This window comes from Meles meles, chromosome 7 (genome assembly GCF_922984935.1).
Source record: "Meles meles chromosome 7, mMelMel3.1 paternal haplotype, whole genome shotgun sequence".
Lineage (NCBI taxonomy): Eukaryota > Metazoa > Chordata > Mammalia > Carnivora > Mustelidae > Meles > Meles meles.
In genome coordinates this window covers 69519944-69532821 of record NC_060072.1, presented here as the reverse complement: position 1 = coordinate 69532821, position 12878 = coordinate 69519944, and the positions used below count along the sequence as shown (strand labels likewise).

At 39.6% G+C, this 12878-nt stretch overlaps 1 protein-coding gene across 2 annotated transcripts in view; it reads right to left on the bottom strand.

Moving 5' to 3' along the window:
* The window catches only part of LMNTD1 (lamin tail domain containing 1), a 451801-nt gene that overhangs the window by 162280 nt on the left and 276643 nt on the right, over nucleotides 1-12878 (bottom strand). The window contains exon 1 of one of the 2 annotated variants that reach the window (XM_046012615.1): nucleotides 11285-11362. The exons of the other annotated variant lie outside the window; for it this stretch is intronic. The gene's annotated coding sequence lies outside the window, so the exon portion shown is untranslated. Of the gene's footprint in view, nucleotides 1-11284; nucleotides 11363-12878 lie in introns of those variants that run through there. 2 annotated transcript variants of the gene reach the window in all.

The following is a 12878-nucleotide window of genomic DNA, read 5'->3' as shown; positions in this document are numbered from 1 at the left end:
GAGTGATTATGGGCAGAAGAGAGAAGCTTAGATCTGAGTTTTAAGAAGGAAATTCTGACAACTAGGTAGGCTCTTAAAATGTATGTGTTGACTGAACGGAGAAAACAGCCTGAAGACTGGGGCGGGGGTGAGAATAAAGGTACTATTACTGTTTGGAAGACAATAGGAGATAACACGGAAGTTGTCTCATTCAGTGAAATCAGGGACCCAATTTGGTCAGTCATTTGCAAAACATCAAATCAGAGAACAACAATAAAAAAAGATATTTACCTTGGATATAATATTTTAACTTAAGATGCATATGAGTACCTTCACCAGCAATTATATAATAGAGTGTTAAGGTGCCTTCTTTGAGTACAGGTCTGCTAATTGAATTAATTATTAATTAATAATTGTATTATTTTTCTGGCATGAACCACACCCATTTTCTGTATATGTTTCTTTAAATTGCAGCAAAAGGCAAAGAGAGTGCAGAATCTTCAAGAGATTTTGATGAGAGTTTTCCCCAATCATTTTTGGTTCACCTTCTCCAAATGTATGTGGATTACAGTATTTTTAGCCATTCACTCTCATCTTGTCTTTCCAAAGCATTCAACTCAGTTATCAGAGGAAGAGCTCTCTTTCACACTCATATCTCATTAGTTTACACAGTATTTAATTAAATATTGTAACATAATAAAAAGTACAACTGCATTTACTAGCTTGAGAACAAAATACAACTCTTTCTTGGCAGACATGCAACTAAATTAATGGGACCAGGAATGTTCAACCTTTCAGGCAATCTCCTACTAGTTTCCAGTGACAAGTGTGTAAGAGGACTGAAGAGCATTATTAATGACATGATTTGATTAATTGGGAATTGGCTACCAGAACTTCTGTGATGATCTGAGCTGGGGCTATAGCAGTAGAATAAGAAAGGAGAACAAATCAAAAAGTCATCAAGACACTCACTACCTTTGGAAATAAAGAGGCTTGAGTTCAAATACTGACTTTATCACTGAGCTCTAAATATCCAAGTTTCTGTTTTCTCATGTGTAAAATAAAAATAATGCAGTATATAGTGAAAGATTGGGAAAGTGCACCTAATGTACTTAGCAATGTGCCTGACAAAAGCAAATAGTTAATATGATATTAAGTCAATAGAATTTGATGTTGAACTCAGGAAAGTAAAGAGTCAAAGATGACTCACTGTCTAATTTGGCTGAATAAAAGATAATAATACCAATAACTGAAATAGGAAACACAGGAGGAGAAATAAGTTTGACAGATAATAGAATAGTGTTAGTTTTGGATGTATTGAATTTCCTGGTATGATATTCATATTGAGGTGACTAGAAGGCAGTTGAAAATGTTATTCTGACTTTCAGTGAGAGGTCTTGGTTAGTGATACCAACTCAAAGTCATCCATATGGAATGATAAATGAAGCCATGAAATGGATAGGTCTGGACAAAGGGACTGAGGATATGGCAGGTTGATCAGGGAAATATACAACCAGACATGAGGCAAAATCCAAGATACAACAGGAACCAGCTGGGGCAGGGAATCAATAGGGGCATTTCCAACAGATATAGGTATAGGTTTAGATAATCACATGACTTCCATCTATGTCTTGCACAGTTTCTCGGCTCAGCCTCCCAACCTGAGGCAAATTTTTCACTCAAGAGGCATCCTAAAACTCTCCCAATAGCACTGAAGAGTAGGTGGCTATGAAAGATTTCACAGAAGTTTTTGAAAGGGAAGCAAGATTGAGAGGAATTTTTTTTTTAATAGTTAGGGTTAGGCCTCAAGAGAAGACTTGAACATGTTTCCAGGTTAAGGGAAGGGAATCAGAGGCACCTGGGTGGCTTAGTGGGTTAAAGCCTCTGTCTTTGGCTCAGGTCATGATCCCAGGGCCCTCAGATCGAGCCACACTTTGGCCTCTCTGCTCCATGGGGAGCCTGCTTCATTCTCTCTCTCTGCCTGCCTCTCTGCCTACTTGTGATCTCTGTCAAAAACAACAACAACAACAACAACAACAACAAACACTTAAAAAAAAAGGGAAGGGAATTAGTACAAAGAGAAATAGAAATTTAAAAAAATAGGGGCGCCTGGGTGGCTCAGTGGATTAAAGCCGCTGCCTTCAGCTCAGGTCATGATCCCAAATTCCTGGGATCGAGCCCCGCATTGGGCTCTCTGCTTGATGGGGAGCCTGCTTCTCTTCCTCTCTCTCTCTGCCTGCCTCTGCCTACTGTGATCTCTGTCTGTCAAATAAATAAATAAAATCTTTAAAAAAAAAAAAAGTTCACTCTATGAGATTGTAGATGATTTTTATATTCATCTTAGTTCCATTCTGTTCTTCCAAATTGTCTGCATTGAGAATATAAATAATGGGCTTGGGGGAAAAAAGTTGTTTTCTTTAACATGAAATTGGGGATAGTCTGTGAAACAATGTTCCAGGGGCACCAGGGTGGCTCAGCCAGTTAAGTATATGCCTTCACTCAGGTCATGATCCTGGGGTTCTTAGACAGAGCCTTGCATCAGACTTCCTGTTTAGTGGGGAGAGTCTGCTTCTCCTTCTGTCCTTCCCCTGCTCCTTCTCTCTCTCTTTCAAGTAAATAACCAAAATCTTTAAAAAAACAATGTTTCAGAAAAGGTGGAATGGGTGGTATCAGGAATACAGGTGGGGAAGTTAACTTGGAAAAGGAACAGGGATGCTTCTCCCATTGAGAGAAGAAAGAAAAGAGAACAACTTAAGATTCAGAGACATTTTGGGGCCCCTGGGTGGCTCAGTGGGTTAAGCCTCTGCCTTTGGCTCAGGTCATGATCTCAGAGTCCTGGGATTGAGCCCCGCATAGGGCTCTCTGCTCAGTGGGGAGCCTGTTTCCACCCCCCAACTTCTCTGCCTCCCTCTCTGCCTACTTGTGATCTCTGTCTGTCAAATAAATAAATCTTAAAAAAAAAGAAAAGATTCAGAGACATTTTGAAGTGGAGGTGAGAGAATTTGAGGAAAATCACATCATTTGGCCTTATATTTTTAAAAAATGTTTAAAAAGCTTTTATTTATTTGAGACAGAGAGAGAGAGAGAGAGAATGAGCGGGGGCAGGAGCAGAGGAAGAAGGAGAAACAGACTCCCGGCTAAGCAGAGAACCAGACGTGGACCTCGGTCCCAGGATCCCCGGATCACAACCTGACCCGAAGGCAGATGCTTAACCAACTGAGTCACCCAGGCACCCTTGGCCTCTGTATTTTTAAAGTAAATTAAGAGGCAAGGTAGTTTGCTGAAACCGAGGAGGAAAGATAGGAGTACAGGTATGGAAAGAATGCAAATGTTTTTTAAAGTCAATATGAGGAATAGAAAAGGATTTACTTTGAAATTGGTAAGAATAGTTGCAAAGAACCTGGAGACCCAGCTGAAGTTGGATAATATGTATGGATAATTCTGGAGTTATCCCCTATGGTAACAGTTACCTGTCCGTATAGCCACAGCAGTTAGAATTCCCCAGGCAGGTGTCAGAGTCAGTAGGTGAGGAAATCTAAATTAGCCCTCACTCTCACGCCTATGGAACATGCTCTCTTCTTGTGTTCTCTGTCTCAGGCACCATTGTTGCTAATTGTAGGAACTTTGAAATCATCCTAGATCCCTCCTTCTCCATCATGAACCCTATCTAAACAATTCCCAAGTTCTGTCCAGTTCTTCTACCTTTACTGTCACCATGCTTGTCCAGACCATGATATGGTCCTGACTATTGCCTTGGCCTCTTAACTACTCCCCCATATCTCTTCCTGTCTCACTGCATTCCATTCTTTGCACTTCGTCTTTTATAAAAACAAAAACAAAAACACATCAAGTGTTGTTTCACTCTTTTAAGACCCTTAAAAGGCATCTGACTGCTTTTAGGATAAGAACCGAAATTCTCAACACAGCGCACCAGGTCCTTATGATCCAGTCCCTGTGACACATCTCCAGACTCACCTGGCATAATCCTTCCTTCTTGCTCTCTATTGCTTGGCCATATAGGCCTTTTCTCTGGTCCTCAAAAACATGGATGGAAAGTGACCAACAGAGGCAGAGAAGAAGGGTGTTATATAATCAGATGCTACGGACTTCAGAGAAAAGCAAAATTATAATATAAAATATAAAATAGACTGAGCATTGACCCAAAGGGATTGAATAATTTAAACCAAAACGAAAAAAGGTGACATTTACATCTTGTTTAGCTTTTCCAGTGCTTAGTAGCTTGTGAGGGAGCTCAGATCTATTTTAGGGAATAAAAACTCACACCTTTCAGAGCACTAGACACTCTAGGACAATGGTCTCTGGGCACCTTCCCTGGATGCACCACAGCATCTCACCCTTAGCAGCACCCTCCTCCTACTCCCATCTATCTCTATAAGCCAAACCTGTGCCAGAGCCAATTTGTCCTGGCTCCTCTCACATCTGGTCCTACTGATGTGGCATCTGGTCCTACTGACGTGGCGCCTCAGGGCTTCTAAGCCAGGACCCCAGCTTATTCTGGCCCCAGTCTACTTCCCTTATCCAGTCTCTTTCCAATCCATACTCTGCCCAGATACAACCTGGTCTTTCTAAATCATCAACACCATCACATTATTCTCAGGTTAAAAAAGAAAAAAAAAAGGAAATAATGGAATGTAGGAAACAGATGCTGAGATTATTTACTAAATGATATAAGGAGCAGGGAGGAGAAAAAGGATGACCTCTTTTTGAAAGGACTATGATTCAAGTGGAATTATTGAGAAAGGACAAATTTCAGTCAGTTGTAGCCTTAGTTTTTTAATAATTAAATTAGAGAATATGATAAGTCAAATATTTCTCTATATAGCTACGAAATGGCTGGGCATTGAAGACAATACATGTTAGCACAAAAGGGCAGACCCTCTTTCTTAAGTAAGGCACAAATTTCTGTGAAGCTTAAATTAACTTCCATATAAAAATTCCACAAAATTTTCAAACGTTTTGTTTCATGTTAGTAAAATAATACTTAGGATGGTCACTGAAAAAAAAAAGTCCCTTGGAAATTGGTTGAAACTCAGCAATGACTCCAAGTGAGATCACCAGATAATATGTACAATTGCTGTTCTCTCATTTCCTGACTTGGCAGGTGACTCAGCCCTTGTTCAGCAGGGCTATGGGCACAAGTTATTGCTTGTGGCCTCACAACTACATCACACAAAATTAGGTGCTCATAGTCCTCTTCTTTAGTGGGTAGAGGGCACAAAAGAACCATATCTCAAACAGCATGTTTATTTAGCAAAGAACCTTATTTACTGGGATCATGGAAGAGAGCCTCTTTCAACTTCTTTATGTAAATACCAAAGCACTTTTCAAAATGTTATGAGAGCATCGATTTGAACTGCTGTGATTTGACAAGTGAACCCTGGTTTTCAACTAGCTCCTCAAATTATAGTCCCCAACCTAGTAAACAGAGACATTCAGGAATTGTCTGGAGCCTCAAGCTTTACATGTCATTTGTCTAAATAGATGATTGCTACCCCAACCTGATCTAAATGGGGTTCAGACATTCTGGATGTGTACAAAGTGATATCTTGAAGCATCTTTTGGAGAACTCAACACTCTTGATTAAGAAACACACTTGGAGGGGCGCCTGGGTGGCTCAGTGCCACCTTTCTCTGCCTTCGGCTCGGGTCAAGATCTCAGGGTCCTGGGATCGAGCCCCGCATCGGGCTCTCTGCTTGGCAGGAAGCCTGCTTCCCTTCCTCTCTCTCTCTGCCTGCCTCTCTGCCTACTTGTGGTCTCTGTCAAATAAATAGGATCTTTAAAAAAAGAAAGAAACACACTTGGAGTTAGAAGACAGAAATAATTCTGAGTGCAGCTTGGTAGCTCTCTTCTACTGAGCCTCATGAATCACAAATGGATGAAAGAGAGAGAGAGACAGAGAGGTGGGGGCTTGCTTTGGCTCCTAAGATAGCATGACTCAGAGAGTTCAGGTCTCACCTCATTCTAGACCTTCATTCAGCGTTAGTGCTATAAGAAAACTTTAATGGCATCACCCAGTGTGAGATGGAGGATCAGGAGCCACACTTGGCAGGAGGAAATTTGTTAGGACCTTCACTATGGACTGTGAGCAATATTGGTTGTGGAGGGTCACTTTCTAGGGAGAGTAAAGTCGAAGACAATTCACAAATTTCAGGCGTGCCCAACTGATAGCAGTCATGGCATTTCCTGAAATAGAAAATAAAAGAGAAAAAAGTGATGGGCAGAGCAGTTTTAGACATGTTGAGCTTGAGATGCTATGAAATTTCCCAAGAAAGGTATCAATAAGGCAGTTGAGAGCTTTAGAGGGTTTGGAGGGTAGAGCTATAAATTTAGTGTCATAAGTTTAGAGATGTCAGTTGAAGTAATGAGGTGGTGGTCCAGATAAAATATGTGAAGAGGCAAAAAAAGACCACAAAACCCTAGGATTATCCATATTGAAAGGAATAGCAAAAAGTGACCTTACTGGGAAATGCTTGAATAACAAGGTAAGCTTAGAGGGTGCAAGAAGATCTGGAGGAAGTTGCTATGTAAAGGAATTACACTTAGAACTTAATCTACAGAGTTCTTCTCAGAAAATTATATTACTTTTTTGTTTCCAGATCTTCCCTTTTAGAGGAACTAACTGTAGAGTATTAAATCTAAAACTGGATTTTCAAATGAAGGAAATATTTGTAAGGACTTTGTTTTAAGGATATAAATCAGCAAGTAGTTGAGCCAGGGAATAATAAACAGACATTAGCTGAAACATGGCAATGTAAATTCTAGAAACTTTTATTTCTTTTTAAAAATTGATTGTCCAGTAAGACACTAATAGCATAAAGAGTCACATTAATTGGTGCTTATAAAGTGATTAATCTCTTTATTTCCCCTCCAGCCATTGGAAACATTCTATAAGATGCCCTTGTTAAAAAAAAAAAAAAAATTTTAAAAGGAACTTTACAAGGGCTTTCATTTGCAAGGTTTCAGAGTGTGGTGGCATGATTTTCAGCATCATAATTCAACAACAGCCAACTTTAAATCAGACATTTTTATGTAGGTTCAGAAGATATGCAGGACCATGAACTCTAACACTGAAATTTCAGAAAGCAACTCTTCCATTTTTTAACTGTAAAATAAACAGATTGCTATCTTTTTTGTAAAAGAGGCCCTACATGATAAAAAATGAGGATGACAGCTTTGCCAAGTCCCTCCATCTCCTCCTACTTTAGGAATAAACCAACCACTTAACATTTGCCCTTACATAAGATGATGTGGAACTCTATGCCCCAGTCCCACATTCTCCATGTCCTGCCCCATGAAGAGTGCCACCCACAACAAGCATTTGTTCTCCAGAAGACCTCAGGTGGGATGCTAAAGAGGATAAGGCATGCAAACACAGTATTTATGGGTCTTCCCTGAACATTTCACACGATACTGAGTGGGTAGAAGATGACTGTGACTTCAAAGTTGTTCTCTCTATGTATCGATTCCCAGAACTCCCAAGCCCTCAGGAACTGAATGAACAGTTGCTGAAACTAGCAATTAGTAGGCCCCATTTCCTCTTTGTCTTTGCTGGCTTGTTCTGATGATCTTCCCATATACATGTTCAGTCTTGCTCTTCTCGGATAGGAAGTATTTAGAAGCCTGGGGCCCTTGATCTCTTCACAGTCAGGAAAAGTTTAATATGAAATGTCCTGGAGGGAGTTTGTTGGTTTGTACAATCCTATTAAACACCTTACTGCCTGTCATACATTAGGGTGTGAAGCCCTGCATGCTGGCCGACATATTGCCTCTCACTTCTCTGTGATGTTCCCATGGTCTCTTGTACTTGCCTTGTCTTTGAGACCTGGTCCTTCTTTGTTCTTGCTGGTTCTACCACTTGAAGCTTTGCCCTGATTCCTAATTCAGAGGCCATGTCCCTTCTCTTCTTATAAACACTAACTGAATGTAGCCTGTCAATCTTTATGAATCGTGGACTTCTATGGCTGACCACTTACTAGAGGCCTTTATAACCCTGAAACTTGGTGCTTTCTGCCTCCCAGGTGGATCCGTCCTGTCAGTCCTGGAATTGGCACAAGTCTCCTTGGACCAGGCCTACATTACTAAAGGGGCCAATATCAGATTAATTACACTGCCCTCTGCTCCAATTTGCTAAGAATAAAAACTTGGTGAATCCCTGACAGATCCCAAATCTGTTTAGCATCAAATACACAAGGATTCTTCAATCTACATCAAAACTATGTCATTAATTATCTGTGTAATGAACTCCCTTGACAAAGTGAATAAAATTTTAAAATGTGTTCAGATCACATGGACAAGGTGCCTGAGTATTAGTAACAACCTTTGCAAATAATAATTTTTTAGTAAATGTAAGGTGGCCCACTAGCCAGGTTTACCCATGAGTCTCCCAATTTTAGACTGAAAATCCTACAAACTGAGATGTTTGTTCACCCTAGGAAAATTAGTCAGTCTCTCTTGTTGGCCTTCATCTATAGATTGAGAAGGACCCAAAAATAACTATATATACAATTATAAAGTGATGATTCTCTTTTTAATTGCAGCCTCTTCATGCCCATTCATCATACTATAACTACACAGTGCTTCCAGCTAAATGGGTCCTTTCCAACTTAGACCACTCTTCCTTCTAAGGAACTTTTCCATTTCTTACATGACACGTTTGTTCCAAAGATCATCATTAACACTGCCCTCTAGATTTCAGCAGATCCTCTGGACCCGGACAGTGACCCTGGACCAATGGGGAGTCTTTTATCCAAGTCTAGCACTTTTCCTTGTTTTTTCATTGTTTTGACTGATGCATTGCGAAGTCCCATTATCTCTATCCTACAGTTTAAACAGGCAGAGGAACAGAAACTCAAATGCTAGTCCAAGCCAAATAAAGAGTTCTTTTTTTTTCTCTATTCTGCAGGACTTCTCAAAAGTCTTAATTTGCTACATACTACACACTGTCAATATCCAAAAGAATCAAGGGTGTTCACTATTTCCCAAATATACTTGATAATGGATGTCTTCAGAGGACCAACATTATTAAAACCTTGTGGACATCATCTCTGGGTGTATAAAGTTTGGGAAGTGCTAGTATAAGAGGAAAAGCACAAACTTTGTTGTCAGAGAGCTCTGGGTTCAAATCATAGTTCCAATGCTTTTTAGTTGGGTGACTTACTTATCTGTAAATATTTTATTTAATTACACTTCCACGTTGCTATTTTTTTTTTTTTTTAAGGAAAGCATGTAAGAAAGGAGGGAGTTTTAAAAGCAATTTTTGTTTCTTCCTTTATATACCAGGTATCTACCTGGTGGGATTGTTGTAAGGATTTATAAGTTTATGTATGAAAAGCACCTATCATTCTACCATAAAAGCTTGTGTAGGTGTAACATAAATATCTCACTCTAATGACTACAGCTTCAGGAGAGATTAATGAATCAAAGCTAAAACTAAGAACAGAAAGCCAATGTGCTATGATTTCAGCAAAGAGTGCAGGTACAACATCATTGTCTGTCATTTCAGAATTCCTTTTCTTTGAGACTTAACATTTTTGTCATCTTAAATTGTTATCAAATGACCCCTTACCAGGCATTGTTTAAAGCTAATGACATTGAGAAGAAGTAAATGGATAGAGAGAGAAGAGAACCAGTGTATGCTTTGTTCTTCTTTAAGATCCACAAGGCGTATTAGCCTAGTAAGGTCTCCTTTTGGGGGACTGTGAGGCAAAAGTTCATAAAGAAGGTGGAAAGAAGAGGCCAGAGGAATTAAAGATACAGTTCCGATCCTTCATATTCAACAAATAAGAGATGAGAGGGTTAGAGCCCCAATTGTTAAATATCCAGAGAAAACTGTTCTTTCTTGGAAAAAACTTTCAAATCTATACTCAGTCTTATTTCACAGACCAGATGTGTTCCAGAAAAGCTGACCTTCATTCAAGCTTATTAAGCACATATTCCCATAGGCTCCCATTATGAGAACAGGGATACATTTCCTGGGAGAGAAGGAGTAGACCTACAAATAGCCTATCATTATGTTATAGTGAAAAGAACCCAAATTGTGTCTGCTCTGTAACACAAAGAATGGGATGTCTTCCCCTAATGAGGCTTCAGCTTATTCTTGAAAATAAGGATGATGATGATATGAAGATGATGATGATATCCTTCCCCAATGTGGTTATCAGGAACAAAGTAAACAAGTTAACTGGAAAACTCTATTAAACTGCTATCACTCTGAAGATAAGAACTGTTTATCTTGATCATCATGCTATTTCTAGGATGGTATCAGAGTTTGGCCCATGGGGGGTGGCCACTGTATCCATGTTGAAAGGGTAAATTAATACTTTATAAACTCAAAATCCCTGAATAAGTTCTTGTTTGATTTTTGTTCATTTCTTTATATATCTTAGGAGTGTTTTATAACAGTGTTCTAGGAAAAAACCTCTGAGTTTTTAAGTTCTGATACTTCCAACCTCTTGTTTTTGTTTCCATAATGTAGGAGTGGGAGCTGTTTGCTGTGATTATCTCTGAGGTCCCTTTTGCCTGTCAGTTCTCTAATACCTATTTGGTCAATCTCTTTGTTAAGATACCTGGTGTGGTTTCTGATTGGCTGTCTGGACCTTGGTAGAACAGCTTTTTGACCTTTACTCTTCATATCTTTCATTTGTCACTTTGTATTTTCAGATTTGCATTGTTGTAGAGGTATTTGTTTATTTTATATATGTGTTCTGATTTAACATTTAGATAAAACTTCTGGAAGCACAGAGAAAACAATGTTCAGATTCAGAAAGATCCAGATTTGAGATCTGTTTTTTTCCATTTCACAAAAATAAGTGATTTTGAGCAAATTATTTAACATCTCCATATGTCACTTTCTCATCTATAAAGGTGACAATAATGCCTGCTTCATATTGATGTCAAGAGGATATGACTAAATATACACAAAATGCCTTAGTAAAGGCACTCAATATGTAAAGATGCTCAGCAAATGTCCTTTTAGTTTATAGGTGTCTGTGCATGATGGCCAAAGACACCAGCTTGTATACAGTACACAATATACACTTGGTGATAATGATGATAAGTTAGGGTTTCTGTGTTTATGTCTGTGTAAAATGCCATGGACATTGGCTTGTACATAGAAGCTCTCAGTGAATATTTGTGGGTGATAACAAATATAAGTTCCGATTATTTGATTAATAGCCGATAACACATCGTAATTCACTTGTTGTGTACATTTACTAAAAAACTCACTGCTGCTCTGCCGGCAAAGAATTCCAGAACATGGTATCTGGCTATGGGTCTGTCTTACCTCTACAGAACACCACACACGGACCTTGTACGGTACAATGTGTTTGACATGAACGGTCTGTCATCTGTTCAAGCGCTCCTTCTGTTGGGAAAGAAATGAAACTCTTTCCAGATGATGTTCCTTGAGGAAAACAAAAGTCTGTGACTTTCCTTACTGACTGACTCTTACTATGAAAATGGCAAACATGCACCACCCATAGTTCACAGGAACTCAGAATAGCCCCGAGGACAGTGTGTTTTGGTAATGGAACAGCAAAATGTGAATTCCTATAGCTCCTCTGATTGCCCTTGAAGAGTCTGAAAGCAGAGCCTCATGTATAATCATGGGGAAGGAATAATAAAGATCACAGTGCCTGGGGAGGGAGCACCATGCAAATTGAGCCGGCTCTGCTGAACACTGCCTGATGTAAAAATGTTTTGTTGTTCCTGCAGCTTGCTTGCATGATAAGGTCCATCCACACCAAAAGTAAAACTATTAGAATCTCTGAGGGTTTGAGGGAGCTTTCTTATGTGTTTCATTTTGTCTTTAGAATATATTTATATTGAGCAACACCAACAAATACCTAGCATATTTACACTTATATTTATATGCACTAAGCTCGTTAAGAAATTAGACAACCAGGGCCTCCTACTTGTTACTGAAGGAAAGGTATTCTATCAAAATGGTTTAATTCAGGGAAGTGACATGCATTTGTGAGATCTGAATATAAGGCTTGACTCAGGAGTTAAACTCTGCTGGTATTAAAATACTGCCCTCTTCACTGGTCTGGTCAATCTAAGGTGTGTCCTTAAGCTTTAATGCATGTAATAATCACCTGGAGGGCTTGGCAAAACACAAATTGATGGGCCCCCACTCTCAGGGTACAGCCTGAGTGGAATTCCTGAATGTATTAGTAGTCAGCATTCTCCAGGGAAACAGAACCACAGGACTGACTGACTGACTGACTGATTGATTGATTGATTGATTTATAGAAATTGGTTCAGGGGTGGCTGCGTGGCTCAGTCCATAAGTGTCTGCCTTCAGCTCAGGTCATGATCCCTGGGTCCTGGGATCCAGCCCAGCATCGGGCTTCCTGCTCAGCAGAAGCCTGCTTCTCCCTCTCCCTCTCCCCTAGCTTGTGTTCTCTTTCTCACTGTCTCTCTCTGTTAAATAAATAAATAAATAAAATCTAAAAAAAAAAAAAAAAGAAAAGAAAAGAAAGAAACAAATTGGTTCATGTGGTCATGGAAGCCAAGAAGTTCCAAGAGTTGCAGTCAGCCAGCTAGAAACCCAAGAAAGCTAATAGTGTGAGTTTCAGTCTAAATCTGAAGGCCTAAGTAAAGGAAAGCTGATGGTGTAAGTTCTAGTCTAAAGGGCAGCAGTCTGGAGACCCAAGAAGAAGTAATTTTTTTAGTGCCAGTCCAAAGGCAAGAAAAGAGGTGTTTTCCAGGTCATGCAGACAGGCCGGAATTCTCTCTTATCCAGCTGTTTTGTTCTATCCAGGGCATCCATGGATTAGATGAGGCTCACCCACGGTAGGGAAGGCAATCTACTTCACTCAAGCTACCAATTCAAATGTTAATCTCATCCAGAAATGCCCTCACAGCCAGAATAA